The sequence below is a fragment of the Sprattus sprattus genome, assembly GCF_963457725.1.
Source record: "Sprattus sprattus genome assembly, chromosome: 14".
Lineage (NCBI taxonomy): Eukaryota > Metazoa > Chordata > Actinopteri > Clupeiformes > Clupeidae > Sprattus > Sprattus sprattus.
This window is the reverse complement of record NC_137912.1, coordinates 25,740,512-25,756,163: the sequence shown is the minus strand read 5'-3', so window position 1 is coordinate 25,756,163 and position 15,652 is coordinate 25,740,512. Positions and strand designations below refer to the sequence as shown.

The 15,652-nt window shown below is 42.0% G+C and overlaps 1 pseudogene across 1 annotated transcript; it reads left to right on the top strand.

Moving 5' to 3' along the window:
• The first annotated feature begins 6,055 nt into the window (after positions 1–6,055).
• On the top strand, positions 6,056–15,138 carry LOC308375576 (solute carrier family 35 member F3-like; annotated as a pseudogene). Its single transcript has 9 exons — positions 6,056–6,134; positions 6,399–6,529; positions 7,787–8,147; positions 10,110–10,464; positions 11,473–11,692; positions 11,981–12,106; positions 12,663–12,855; positions 14,655–14,744; positions 14,894–15,138. The product of its transcript is annotated as a solute carrier family 35 member F3-like (transcript).
• The last annotated feature ends 514 nt before the right edge of the window (positions 15,139–15,652 follow it).

The following is a 15,652-nucleotide window of genomic DNA, read 5'->3' as shown; positions in this document are numbered from 1 at the left end:
CGGTTCCTTGTTTCATCGGCCCACTAGTCACTAGAGAGGATTAGACTTGAAATGTTTTTATTTTTTAAACCTACTGTCTATTTCTGAAGCTGTATAGTCTGTGTTGATGGTATATCAGGGGCTTTACTTATTTAGGTAGTGCTTGTGATTGGTGAACAGTATTTTATTTTTTTATAAATAATCATTAGCCTAGTATGTATTTTTATTTAAATGTTACCGTTGTGCCATGTCATTACTACATACTGTAGATCTGAATTAGTGCTTTATCACAATAATGCATGGCTGGTGTTGGGAGGTTTGTAGTGTAAACTGTCAAATCATTTGTTACAGTGTAACAGGTTTGGGCTGGTCCCTGATGAAGTAGTATAGAATAACGTATTGCCATAAACTGTAAATGTTGCCAGTCAACTGTTCAGTGTCTTAAGGGTGGAAAGCAACTGCTTTACGAACACTGAACAAGTGTACTTATTGCTAATAGCATGGCATCTACTTGAAACATGATTATAAGGGACATGCTTCTCTTAAGAGAATTTCTCTTTAAAAACACGAGTGCATTCTTGAAGTGGTTACCAGATACACCATCCCCCCCCCCCCCCCCCCCCCCCCCCCCAAAGGAGATCTCTATTGTAATAATTCTCAGCTGTTCACTCAAATGTCCAGGAGGGGGTAGTGTTCGTGCTCTGCCAGTATAGTGATGCCATGACATAACCCAATGTACAGCAGATTTAAAAGCATTAGTCATGCTGTAGCATGATGGTACTCAGTTCAGTCAACAATATTCCATAATGGATAATAAGGGACATGTCTAGGGACCTACTCAACTGAACTGTGTTAGTACTGCTGAAACAGTGAAAGTCATTTTTGTCATACAAGGTGCTTTATATTCTGAAATTCTCTGAATCGTGTTCTTAGTATGCAGCACCTTAATTTACTTTCTGTACATAACATTTATCAGTCTGGAATCAGATACAAATGGACTCGGTGGCAGTTTTCCATTCACATTTTGTTTCCCCTCATGCCAGCTCTATGACTTGCATTTTTACGTCAAGGATCTCATTATTTACACTGAAGGGATATACAGACATATATTATTTTATGTTTAATCATTTATTGTATACATATTTGGCAAATGGTGAGTATCTCCTGAGGGGGGAGTACATTTTATTTTCCTTACTTTCTCTACCGAGTTTTCCAGACATTTATTCAGTAAATGTACGCAATAACAACAAAAATGTGTCGCTTTAAATCATGCTGGTGACATTAGCACTTCACAAAATCACTTTACAAAATAATAAACTTAATATTTGGTGCATTGTGTTTCAGGGCTCTACAGTGCGAGTATTTCACTCGCATATGCGCCTAAAAATAGGTACGTGCGAACTTGAAAAATTATTTACGAGCACAGTGTGCGAGTGACAGACAGTTGTCAATACAGCGCCAAAAAGTGAAGCATTCCATTGATTTCACATGGAAACAAGTGACAGGGTTGCGACTGATGTGAACATATCAAGATGACGCGCTGAACTTCCTGCAAATGAGAACGACGATTCGCAACCAATGGGCCAGAGCCATATAAAAAGAGAGTACCGTAAATCCTCAAATAGTGGCTGGGGCTTGTATTTACTTAGGCTGCACAGCGCACCGGCCTTTATTTGGGGCAGGACTTTATTTCTTACTTATCTTCTGTTATAGAATTGAATTATTTAAATAATGGGCATAATTGCAGTAGGCTATGGAATTCATTGCATATGCGTTCAACACTTCCTGCACATCGCGTAACGCTTTAAGTCGGGGTGTCAACGTAAAAAATAAACATCGGAGTTATGGTCTCCACTGTCAGTCACGGAGGAAAAGATTTCCAAAGCCTTGAATTAAATCATTTTTCTAGACACTATTATGCTTATCGCGGACTGAAAACATTTATTCAACGAGCTGGTTTGATATCCAGCCTAGTTTTCTTTCTACCTCCACCTGCTAGTTGTAGCCTATCGCATTCCTCTCGGGTCAATGTCAAACTTCTTTGCTGCTTTTTCTCCCGAATGTTCTTCAGCAATCAGCATACACCATCTCTTTGAATTTAATATAAAAGTTACGTAAGTCTACTACTGCTTTATGATCCCTTCTGGAAAAAGTAACCTAGCCAACTAAAACGTTACAGATAAACAACAGTAGGCTATACGATACGTGCATTTAGGCTAAACATTCGCCTAGTAGTCCTACGTGGGGAAATTTCTTTTTTTTTTTATTGCAAACAGCCCATGAGATTAGCCAACAATATTATATAATATAAATATTAAACATGAGGAGAACATGTATTCTCATATATTTGAATGATAATTCTGTTAATCAAGTATTGCCTTAAATTATTATTTACATTGATTTAATTGGAATTCAGCTGTAGGCATGAGATCTGTATCTTGGAGACTAATTGCATCCACAATTTGGTACTGCAAGCTAGACTACTATGCAGTAGACACAACACAGGAGGTCCCTTGGCCTGAGAAGGGAAGGAGTTTAATGTGGCTATAATATGGAATTTTAAATGTGCCTAAAACTAGACAAAATTGTAATGAGTTTTCGAAAACTAGACTGAAACTAAGAAGGATAACTATGACTAAATGTGACTAAAACTAATATGCATTTTTGTCGTAAGACTGAATCTAAAATATATGCCAAAATGAACACGGAGATAGGGGACCCCATCATCTGCAATTAATTGTTGCTAGCTCTAATCAGATGTACTAACTAGGCTTATAAGAGAAGACTAACTTTGTATGCCAACGAACACCAATAACTAGAACTAATTTGACAGACTATAAACCAATGTGATACACGTGCTCTCTAGCTATACAGTAAAAGTGTTGCTTACGTTAGATACTGAATAATTTGATCAATTTACCAGCTAAATTGCTTTGGAATAACTGAACATGAATGGGGTTAAAAGTTGGAAAATACAATGTTTGGAACTATAGGTCGCAAATGAGTATGACATGCTTTGCTTCCGTGTAAAAAAAACCTGCTGTGCTCCTAAATTTCTTTGTGTGCTCCTACATTTTTTCATTTAGGAGCACATGTGCTCCTTGGGAAAAACCTTAGCGTAGAGCCCTGTGTTTGTGGTCTGATTCATGTAAAATTGTAGGTTGAGTGGGCTCAGATGTTTATAGGTAAGTTATATTTGGTTTTACTTATGTTTATTTTTATTTATTTCAGTTTATTTGTGTGGTGGGCTGCACTGACACTTGCAGACTTGCAGACAGACTATATCTGGTATTGGACATTATATACATCTAATAATAAGACCATATGGTCTATTTAATTAGTTCCACTACAATGATGATGAATTATTACCAGTAAATGTAGTGTCCATCCACTCAGTCTGCAGTTGTCCCCCAGTCACCTCTGACCTCTTTCTGTTTGAAGTGAAGTGAATGTGTGGCCTTTTGTTGTTGAAAAGTGAACATTCTTATATAAAACTAATATGCTGTCATGAAAAAGCATGGTGGGGACACACTGTCTCACAATACTTTTTTACATATGAAGTTTGTTTCTTTGTGTCTGGCATTTAGTTTGCATTGTTGTATTTTTCTGTTTCAAGAAATGTAAATAGGTCACCTTAAGGCTTAAGCAACAAAGATGATACATACAATATTGCATTATTAGAAAACCTTGTTGTGCTTTTGGAATTACATAATTGTTTTATTGGAAGCAGTGTTGGGGTCCACTTAGCATGCAAGGAAATACTATCATACATGTTGAACCACAGTGTAATATTGAAATACTCTCATACATGTTGGAACCAAAGTGTTATGTTAAAATACTATCATACATGTTAGAGCCACAGCGTAATATTGAAATACTATCATACATGTTGAACCACAGTGTAATATTGAAAGACTCTCATACATGTTGGAACCAAAGTGTAATATTGAAATACTATCATACATGTTGGAACCAAAGTGTAATATTGAAATACTATCATAGTGTAATATTGAAAATTGTTGCTGAAATCCACATGAAAGCACAATCACCATTGGGAAAAGAGTAAGCTGTTTCAGTAATGAAAGAGTTTTAAGTACATATTCTCTTCCATGGTAAGCAGAACACAAGACAATGCCTGGTTTTAATCTCATCCTTATGACAGTATGACATATAAGCCAGCTACAGTGGGGAAAATAAGTATTTCACAAGTTTGGCCACTTGCAAAGAAATGTGTGATCTATAATTGTAATGGTAGGTGTATATTAACAGTGAGAGACAGAATATCAACAAAAAAATCCAGAAAAATGCATTTTATAACATTTATGACTTTACTTGCATTTGATACAAAAAATAAGTATTTGAACTCCTAGCAAAACTGACTGACAAAAATGACTTAGTACTTGGTGGAATAACCTTGTTGGCAAGCACAGACGTCAGACGTTTCTTGTAGTTGGTCACCAGGTTTACACACATCTCAGGAGGGATTTTGGTCCACTCCTCTTTGCAGATCCTCTCCAAATCTTTAAGGTTGCGTTTTCAATGGGAGGGAATGAGGTTCAAGCCCAATATTCCACGTTACATGGCCCCATCCATAGTCCACTTGATGCAGTGGAGTCGTCCTGTACCCTTGGCAGAGAAACAGACCCAAAGCATAATGTTTCCACCTCCATGCTTGATGGTGGGTATGATGTACTCTTTGGGTCATATTCAGCATTCCACCCCCTGTCAATCACAGCAAGTCGAGTTGATGCCAAGAGCTTGATTTTGGTATCATCTGACCACATTCTGTCTCCCAATCCTCCTTAGAATCATTCAAGTGTGCAATGGTAAACTTCAGATGGCCCTGTACATGCGCTTCCTTGAGCAGGGGGACCTTGCGAGTGCTGCAGTACTTAAAAAAATTACGGCGTGGTGTGTTGCCAATGGTTTTCTTGGTGACTGTGGTCTCAGCTGCCTTGAGATCATTCACAAGCTCCCCCTGTGTAGTTCTGGGGTTATTCTGCACCTTTCGAATGATCACTGATACCGCACGAGGGGATATCTTGCATGGAGCCCCAGACCTAGAGCGATTAACATTTGTTTGGTGTTGCTTCCATTTACGAATAATCGCACCAATAGTTGTCTGCTTCTCACCAAGCTGCTTGCCAATGGTTTTGTAGCCCATTCCAGCCTTGTGCAGGTCTACAATCTTATCTCTGACGTCCTTGGAAAACTCTTTGGTCTTGCCCATGGTGGTGAGGTTGAAGGTGTGAAGTATGATTCTTTGGACAGGTTTCTTTTATAAACGTCACCAGTTGATATCAGGTGTACCTTGTTAGACCTAATGAGGACTAATCTGTGTGCTTCTTGGGCACATAACTGGTCATTGTGAGCCAGAATTCTTGCTGTTTGCTTGAGGGTTCAAATACTTATTTTTTGCATCAAATGCAAATAAAGTCATAAATGTTATAAAATGCAGTTTTCTGTTTTTTTTTGTTGATATTCTGTTTCTCACTGTGTAAATACACCTACCAATACAATTCTAGATCACACATTTCTTTGCAAGTGTCCAAATTTGCGAAATCGGTAGGGGTTAAAATACTTATTTTCCCCACTGTATGTTTTTCTATAAAAATGGATTTGATTAAATTGATTGGTCTTGGAGACATACAAAAGTCAGTAAAGTCATTACCTTAAATCACACACTGGCACTGAATTTGTTCAGTCATGGGGGATCTCTAGGTAAAGATCCGGTATTTAGTAGATGCTTTTATCCAAAGCGACATACAGAAAACCTGCACTTTTCTAACAATATACAGTAGATATATTGAACTCAATAGCTATTCAACAGCAGTTTAACTAGCCCCAATCTTCAATGCAAAACCTTTCATTATCCTCTCACGTAAGTTAGCAAAGACCAAAGGGTTCTCTGTTTGTACTGTTTTGTTTTACAGTTCTGCCACTTTAACTGTGACTTTGGTATGTCCTTGATGCAGCCATCACCCGTTCATCAAAAAGGCATCAAAGACTGATCATTAATCTCGCTCCTCCAGCTCCCCACGCTCTGGGTCAGTCTCACTCTGTCCTCGGGGCCCAAATGATCTTTGCAGGTCTGCCTCCCATGGCTGGGGCTCCCTGGGACCTGCACGGGGGTCTTTGTGTCAGTGCGTGTCAGAGTAAACCTGATCGCCTCTCCCTCCGCGGCATTCTCCGTTACTGAGTGTCGGCTGGCTTATTGATAAGCTCTGTGAGGATTTTTCACCTGACTAAGCACAGGTCTCCTCACAGAGGGGAGCCAAGCGCGCTACGTGGTGAGGTTCTTCCCGATCGATCCGTGCCAAGCCCAGGCCCCTCCCCACTCACACACACACACACAAACACACACACACACACACGATCCTACTCCACCGTTCCAACCCCCCCTTCTTGTCATCTCTCAGAAGCTGGCGCTGGACAGCACTGCTGCCACACTGCAAGGACGGGAGCCCCACGCATGATGCACCGGCGCAATGCAGCGAGCCGAGCAGACAGCAGCGGCCACCTGCTCTCCACACCGCACCCGCTCCAAGAGGTAAGGGCTCTTTCCTTATGACACCGGTGTCAGCATTCTCACCTGGACAGGTCTCCTGCGAGGACAGTTTAATGTCAGTTTTAATGTCTATCAGAGTAGGGCTTTAAACTAGTGAAAGTATGCTCCGTAAATATTATTATTAAAATCTATTTGCTTGCTACTTTGTTATTGCTGGCAGACATTTTACATGAGAATAAACTTTTGATGACCAGGGTTTCTTGAAATGCATTCAGACAGGTTTGCTTTTTCTGTTGGTTCTGTTTTGTCCCATGATGACTCTGATGTGTACGGAGCAAGAGAGTTGAGGCAGTGGTTGCAAACAAAAACGATGACATTGCCCGATTTCAAGACTTTAAAATATTACTTGTAATGTGAGGGATATTCTACAATGGTCATTCACTCAAAATACATGAAAGGTTCAGGCACATCTCATAGCTCCAGCTGTATTTTATAAATGTCCCAATTTCACATCTCAACACCTTAGAAATGTCTACAGGCTTTAAACTGATGTGACCATGTGAATATAAAATAAAAAACTTTTTTAGTTATGGTGGTCACTGTGCTGTGAACTTCTTTCAAATTGGTCCACTGTGTGTTTTCTTTGCCGTGTGTTTTCCACAACTGGCCCCATCTGGATCAGCTCCACTCCCTCCCTCCCTGTATGTCTGCTGACATAGCCAGGTGGAAGGTTTGTTTTGGCCTGTGTCTTTACTGCAGCATCTACTCACCCACCTGTCCACCCTGCTTCACTGCAGCATCCAGTAGCCCACCTTTACTGCATCACACTATGATTTGCCCCTCTCCCCTGTGACTGTCTACTGTCTCTACACATGGAACCTGGCCTCCATCCCAGTCTGAGCACGGATAGCAGTGTCTGCTGGACATGCCTGAGTTTCCACCAACTGAAGAGTTCAGTTGACAGTTAACATGTCTCGTTCATTACTTATATGGAGTTCCAAATTAAATATTTTCACTCCCTGAGCAAATACAGCATTCTGATAGGACCAATCATGTGATCTCTGGTTCTTATCTAATCTGATATGATTTAACTTCTCACAATTCATTTTCATGACACTTAAACTAGTGCTGGTGGTGTTGGCTAGGCCTGATCATGGCATGCCTTTTTAGATAGCGATAACGATAGCGATTACTTCTTAACTTATGTGTAGCTGAATATTTAAAATCAAAGTACACTATTAACATCACAGGAACAAATTCCCACCAGCAAGCGGTAAAAAGGCCATACTTCCTTATCAGAAAGATTTCTTTCGCGTTACTCCAACACGCCAAAACAGCACACTGTTTTGTTTGGCACACTGGGAACTACACTACGCTTGGCTTTTAACGTCTTTACGACAGTGCTGTTCAATATGCAATTTTGTATTTGCTGCTGACAGCTCACCATATCATTCCATGTTTTCCAGAGGAATGCGAACAGCTTCGGACATGAGCCCACGTCGCCTGTCCGATATTAGCCCCCAACTACAGCAGCTGACGTCCCTCGTTGTCGAGAACAACAATAAAGAAGCATTGAAGGCGTCCCGGTCCATGGAGGATATCAACAGTACGTCAATCGAAGAGCGGATACTTAGAATTACAGGCTACTATGGCTTTAGTGGTAAGAATATTTTTTACTGTTCAACACCCATCCCTGTTACGAGGACAAATACAAAAATGTCCACCGAGTATGTCATTATTTTCCCTGGTATGATATTTCACCCTGGGTCTAAACTTCGATACTTAATTAAAGTTTTGTGGCAACTGCACACTTACCAGTTACTGTTTTGCCAGCAATGTATTACTTGACATGCTGGTGTGCCTCAGATGACTGATGATGATGGATGCTACAGCCAAGATTGCCGGGCACATCTACCTACATGCGCATCGATCTATGCTTGCCACTTCACCCACAACATCAATTTTTGCTTCGCATGCGGGCGCCCAGTTAGTCTTGTGTCCCCGACTTGAAGTCACCAATTGTCTCACTTACACACCCACTGCAAACACAGCTTATTTAAAAACAGAAAGAGCCCTAGTAGGAACAATGTTTATTAGTCCATATGGTTATGCTACTTGCCTTGTTGCTACTTGATTGTTCACATGTTGTCAGTAATGTTTTCAGCCATACATCACTGTCTGGGCTTTAAGTTTTGAAAATATGGTCTTCAATAGATGATACTCCTCACAGTCGCTGAGAAGGTAGTGTCTGACAAGGCAGTACTCATTGTTGATTAAATTCTGAAAGAGAGCCAAAAAAATGATTTCTGCTGAGTCAGGGGTACAGAGTTGGACTGATCCCCACTCCGCTCTGGTGATGCTATGGCGTGAAGAAAGTCTCATTGGTGTGCAGGCTCATGAGCAGCAGCGTGTGCAGGTAGAGCTTTCTTAAGCAGGGGAATAAAAAAAGATAATCTCTGTAAATGTCTTCTCAAAACTAAACCCCCTTTGCTCCATGACCATGGAGTTAGTCACACCCTTTTGCCATTTTGCCCGCATAAGAAGACTGAGGTGTGACTGCATCCCTAAATTGAAGATCACTAACTTAGTACATAAAAGTTGCATAGCTACCGTGGATTCCAACTAGTATATCTGTGGAACCCTGATTTCAGCAATGACTTAGTCTTACCTTAATTACCTTGTATATACCATTACCCATATAAGTGTTGATATTTCCACATTCATTCAAGTGTTTGTCATGTTTATGCGGTAGGGCACAGCATTGGCAGGCTCAGTGTCAGTGGAGGATTGCTGTGGTGCCCCCACTTCTCGCTTGATAAACTTCAGGGGCAGACTCAGCTATGCTGGGCTCAGCCTCACATCACTCACTGCCTGCTTCTGGCTCTTGGAATAACAAACGTCATTCGGCCTTCGCATGGGGACAGTCTGTCTGCCTCCTTGTCATCCAGAGCATAGATCCCTCTCTCTCTCTCTCTCTCTCTGTGTCTTCCTCTCCCTCCCTCTCTCTCTCTCTCTCTCTCTCTCTCTTTCTCTCTCTTTCTCTCTCTCTCTCTAACTATCTCTCTAATTTCAGTTCAGTGTGACAAATCGATATATCAGTCTCCCCCAAGATACTGGACACATAATTTCCTTTAAGTAATTGGACATTAGACATAACTGGTTATGTTTTTGTGTAAAGTATTTAGTTCCAATGCCCCGTGTTTAAGGATAAACTCAGACGTTATCTGAGTGAACTGTTCTATTTTTATACACACAGAGGAAAACAAGAAGAGACAGACCTGGGCTTATCAGTCCTTGTCCCACAATCTTCTGTCTAACGTTTTCTCTCTCTCTCTCTCTCTCTCTCTCTCGCTCTCTCTCTCTCTCTCTCTCTCTCTCTCTCTCTCTCTCTCTGATGACATAGACACATAGAGCTATCATATAATAGTGCAGGAGTCCTTAGGTCAGCTGAAAGATGTCCTGATCAGTTGTTGAAAATATACTTTTTATACTGTCTCCGTCCACCTGCACAGGTTTGGTTGTTTTAGTGCACCTGAGAACTACATTCTCATGCACATACCCCAGAATGCTGACTCCATGAAAATGAAAATGTGTACAGGTGTGTTCTCGCTCCCCTATGCAGGTGAGGAAGCCTCCAGTGACAGAGCCCCTCTCTCTAAGCCTGATGAGTTTTCCATGACGAGCAGTGGGTCCCAGGCAGACGTGTCCAGGGTGAGCAGGAGCAGGAGGCTGTGTTGCTCTCTGCAAGTGGTCCTGGTGCACCTACAGCAGGCTCTGTGGGGCGTCGCTGTGACCATGTGTGTGTGCTGGTCGTGGTGCGGCGCCAACCAACTTGCCAAGGTGACCCTCCGGCGGTTGAACGCCCCCCTGACTATCACCTGGTTCTCCACCTCCTGGAACTGCCTCCTCTTCCCCCTCTACTACGTGGGCCACCTGTGCTGCAGTGCCGAGAGGCAGAGCCCCAGGCAGAGGTTCAGGTACAGCGTGTTCCTCTCTGGAGCAGTGGAATTGTTTTAGGGCACACACCGAACAGAAAGATGAATTAGCTGAAATAAATATAAAGTGTATTGAATTAGAATTGAGGACTACACCTTTAAAGATTCAGAGGTTACATAATTTTCTGTATAGCCCCAGAAGGAGATGAAGTTTGAAGGTGCAGTGCAATTTTTTTTCAAATTATGCTAAATTCCTCACATTCCCTTAGCTGTCGATTCTGTGTATGCAGTCAAACCAACTCTGGTGTTCGTGTACAGTCCTGCTTTCTAAATGGCAAACAAAGTGGCTTGAACCAAGCCAGGAACTATTTCAGCTATTTGACACTGTTGTTCCAGGGTCACAGAAAGGAGTCTTGATCCCCAAGGAACGCACATTGAACATATCTTTCAAAGACTTCATGTGACATTTCTTTCTCTCTGAACGTCAGACCCCAACTTCTATCATTTCCCTTACTCAACATTCAAAAATGAAATAACAATAACCATTGTTCTATACTGCAATACAAATAATCAAATGTGAAATTGATTCTTTAAATAATATATTTCAGTTTTTTCATGATTAAGCAATACTGAAACCTTATTTGGATTCATGATATAGTAGTGTCAGAGAAAGTTGGAAGCTTTTGAAATCAGTATCTGTGCAACCCTTGTATTGACTTGAATGATAATGATGCCCTTCGGGGTTTAATGGGAAGGAGATGGAGAGTCTGACCTTGCCCTTACTGACCCTGTCCTGTTTGCTCCGGAGTTTTCAGGAACATCAGCATTTTAGAACAGAGTTTGAGATGTGCTCAAAATCAGAATAATATACAGTATATATATATATATATATGTGTGTGTGTGTGTGTGTGTGTGTGTGTGTGTGTGTGTGTAGATTACTGTATTTGTCCTTCACAGACACATTCCCATTTCTGTGTCTAACTCGTATTAGCATAGTCTTATTTTCAACAACAACGTACCAACATAAGTTCTCTGCATGCCGCTCTTCAGGGAGTGTTGTCGTTTCCTTGGTGATGAGGGGCTGACCAAGCGAGTTCTGGTGGGCCGTGTGGTTCCGTTTGGGCTTCTGTGGACCCTCACCTGCTACCTGTACCTGCAGGGACTGCGTCTGATCCCCCCCACGGACGCCTCTGCCCTCTTCTGCTGCTCCAGAGCCTTCGTGTTCCTGCTCTCCTGGGTCGTGCTGAGACAGCGCTTCCTGGGTGTGCGGGTGAGAGGAAGGAGGCTTGTGTCTCTGCTCTCCATTGTTGCATTTAGGTGGTTTCTTGAGGTCAATGTTGAAAAAAAGTCTTCCAGTGTTTCCCCTACAATGATATTAGGGTGGCGGCCCGCCCCCCCAACGGCCCCGCCCGCCCCCCCTGGAAGGTCAAGTAAAAAAAAAAAAAAAAAAAAAAAATTACCCAATGTGGGAAACACTGTCTTCTGTTATTCTGTCTTGACATGGGAGTGTTTTTTTCACGTATCCGTTGGGCATTCCCTTGTGTCTGTCCATCCACAGATTGTTGCCGCCATTTTATCCATTGCTGGCATAGTGATGATGACGTATGCAGATGGTTTCCATAGCTACTCTGTGTTTGGCATCTCACTGGTGGTAGCCTCTGCCTGCATGGCCGCCTTGTACAAGGTGAATGTGTTAATCATTTCTATAGTGTTTTCCCACACCCACTCACCCACACACGTGGCATATACAGCATTCTTCAGTATGCTCTCATATTTCACATTGCATCCCATATGTTCCTCCTCTCCCTCCTTTTGCAATTTATAAGTCTGTTCACTTTCTCATATCTCTGTCTCTCTCTCTATCTCCTCCACCATCTCTCTCTCTCACTCTCTCTCTCTCTCTCCTCCACGTGTCTCTCACTAGCTCTGTCTCTTCTCCACCCGTCTCTCCCTCTTTCTCTCTCCCTCTCTCCTCCACCCATCTCTCTCTCTCCCTCTCTCTCTCCCTCTCTTCTCCACCCGTCTCTCTCTCTCCCTCTCTCCTCCACCCATCTCTCTCTCTCCCTCTCTCTCTCCCTCTCTTCTCCACCCGTCTCTCTCTCTCCCTCTCTCGCTCCCTCTTCTTCACCCGTCTCCCTCTCTCTCTCTCTCCCTCTTCTCCACCCGTCTCTCTGTCCCTCTCTCTCCCATCCTCCACCTGTCTCTCTCTCTCCCTCTCTCCTCCACCCATCTCTCTGTAGGTTCTGTTTAGGCTCTTCTTGGGGAGTGCTAAGCTGGGGGAGGCGGCCTTGTACCTGAGTGTCCTGGGCGGGGCCAACCTGGTGTTTGTGGGCGTGGTCCCCCTCCTGCTGCTGCTAACGGGCGCTGAGGAGCTGGACTCTCTGGGGGAGGTGCCCTGGGCGTGTCTCTGTGGGGCTTCAGCCTTGCTTCTGGGTAAGGGACCAGAGAGAGAAACACACCGCTGGAGACCCAGCAGTGTACAAAGGCAAAATGTTATTTCTTTAAGGTTTAGAGTGGTTTAATTATCAACAGTAATTAAAAGTTTCAGTTCATAAAAATGATTTGTCCCTCACATCATCTGCCATTTTGGACAGAGTGAGGAGGTAGGCAGTGAGATATATTTGAGTTATGCATAGGAAAAGATGTTAAATTCCTCATGCTATTGTTTGGGACTACCGTCAGCAGCCAAACCCCTCAATTCAGTTACATTTTATTTATAATGCACCATAACAAATTGATGGAGGATAAGGTAGGGAGAGAGCATTCAATGTCACTTGTAAGTACTCATACCCAACAACCAAGCCTCAGTATTAAAACAGGGTGTGCTACAACCATCACACTATACTTAACAATACTTAACAACATTTCACTAGGGTCGTCAAGCAGATACCTTACTATGTCAGTGTTTCATTGAATAAGGCCCACGAATAATGTCACTACAAGGGACAAAAGCAGATACACCTTCATACTCTTGATGGGTTAGGACTAGTGCTGTCAGTTTAACACGTTATTAACGGCGTTAACGCAAACCCATTTTAACACCGTCAATTTTTTTATCGCACAATTAACGCATTCTAAAGAAACTGTGTAGTAGGACAACGTTACGTTTGAGTGAATGGTGAGCGCGATACACCGAAATGGATGTAGTAGGCTTACCTTTTATTGGTAACCTAACTGTCACGGTTCATTGTTTTTTAAATGAGAGGCCTGACTTGTGTTCACAGTAAACTTGAAAAAAAGAAAATATTAAGCCATGGTTGAACTGCACTATAGGCTGAGTCCTTGTTTATCTGAAATGTGCACTTTATAATTTTATTTTGTACTGCCCTGTTTGGCAATGTTGTTTTTCAATAAAATAAAACATTGCATAAAGCAAGCCAATCCACTTTTCCATGTTGATAAGAGCATTCAAATAAAATAAAAATGATGGAAAAAAATGATTGGAGGGACACTTAGAATAGATACAAATTTTAAGTTAACTATGACAAAAATGCGATTAATCACGATTAAATATTTGAAACATTTGACAGCACTAGTTAGGACACATGTCACTACAAGGGACAACAACATATCCCTCAAAAAGATTTCCCATGCATATCTCATGCCTTATTATCTACACATCTATCTCATTATACTATGCCATGCAACAGACTATCTAGGGTAAAGGGTGGGAGGGTTGGGGGGGGGGGGGGGTGGATACGAACTCAGGTTAGGGTAAAGGAAGGGGTTTTAGGTTGGAGAGCTCCCCGGGATTATGAACCTGGCTTAAGGTAAGGGAATAAAATGGGTGTTTGAACCCTGGTCACTTTAGGCATGCCCCCAAATAGTCATGCTAAAGCTGCCGAGTAGACAGAAAATATGAACAAATTATAATAATATACAGTATATATGATAATAACATTAATGTTAAAATTGTATTTATTGTGAAGACATGAGGGTGCAAAATCAGCATTAGGTGAATAACCATTGAGATATTGACTTCTGCCAAATGTCTTTGTAATGGTTGGCTCCAGAAACACCTGCTCTTAGCCAAATTGTGATTAGGCACTTCCCTAGAAGACACTGGAAAATATTTGTATCCACTTCCAGTTTTGGTAATGACTTTTCACTCCTGTTGCGGGGGAACCTTATGAGATCCTATCAGTTGTTATCTCAGTTTTTACAAAGACAGGAAAATTCAGTGGTGTCCAAACCTTATTGTCTCTTTCTTCCTTTTGTCTTGTTTTATTAAGTCTTCACCTTCCTGATGAACTTTGGTGTTTTAGTAACACTTCCAACTCTGATCTCGCTGGGTGTTGTGCTCAGTGTGCCTGTAAACGCTGGTAAGTTCATTTCCATAAGGCTTTATGTTTTGTTTGTTTGTTTGTTTTTTGTGTGTTGACATTGGTGAAAATACTAAGACAAATATTCAGCAGTATATGCTGGTTAGCTGATTTTCAATAATACATTTATGTATTTTATGGTAACTCAGTTGTAGATCGCTGTGCCAGTGAGGTCCAGTTCAACAGTGTTCGCGTTATCGCCCTTTTGGTTATTGGGCTGGGCTTCCTGCTGCTGCTGCTCCCCGAGGACTGGGATCTGAGTCTGCTGCAGCTCTGCTCCGCACTGCACCACGACCATCCGCCCCCAGGAGGCGCCAAAGACACATGTACAGAGACCACACATGTGCTGAGGAACTGTCCCTCCAAACCAGCACCAGAACACTGAACTCTCACTGAGGCTGGTAGTTTGTTCCAGCCACACAGGGCAATGCCTGATTAACCTGAAGAGCTGCTTGTCTCTAATACAAGAGTAGACAGGACACATTACTGGACAAAACAGCTGCATGACTGCCATTATAAGGTTACCAAGAGCACCTGACACTCTATAGTGGCTGATATGTAAAATGACTGCAGAGTTGTGGTGCAGCCATGTATATAGCTTTGAGTTTACAGCTGAGTGAGCAAAAGGTGGTGTGTGACCTCAGAAAAATTCCAGCTAAATGTTTGTTTGAATGCTTAGGTTTGTGACTTCTACTTATTCGTATGATGATGTCTTTATAATCCCATGTATACCCACAGTCTCACATGTTTAAAGCTTGGTTACATTTGTTTGTACCAGCAACCACAGTACAACCATCTTTAATGGACTAAGCCTCTGAAGTGCTGCCCTCAGCTTTTAAAAGCACACATCTAGTATATTGTATGCCTATGTAGTATACCGGGTGTCTCTCTTGAGCAGCATCCCAATA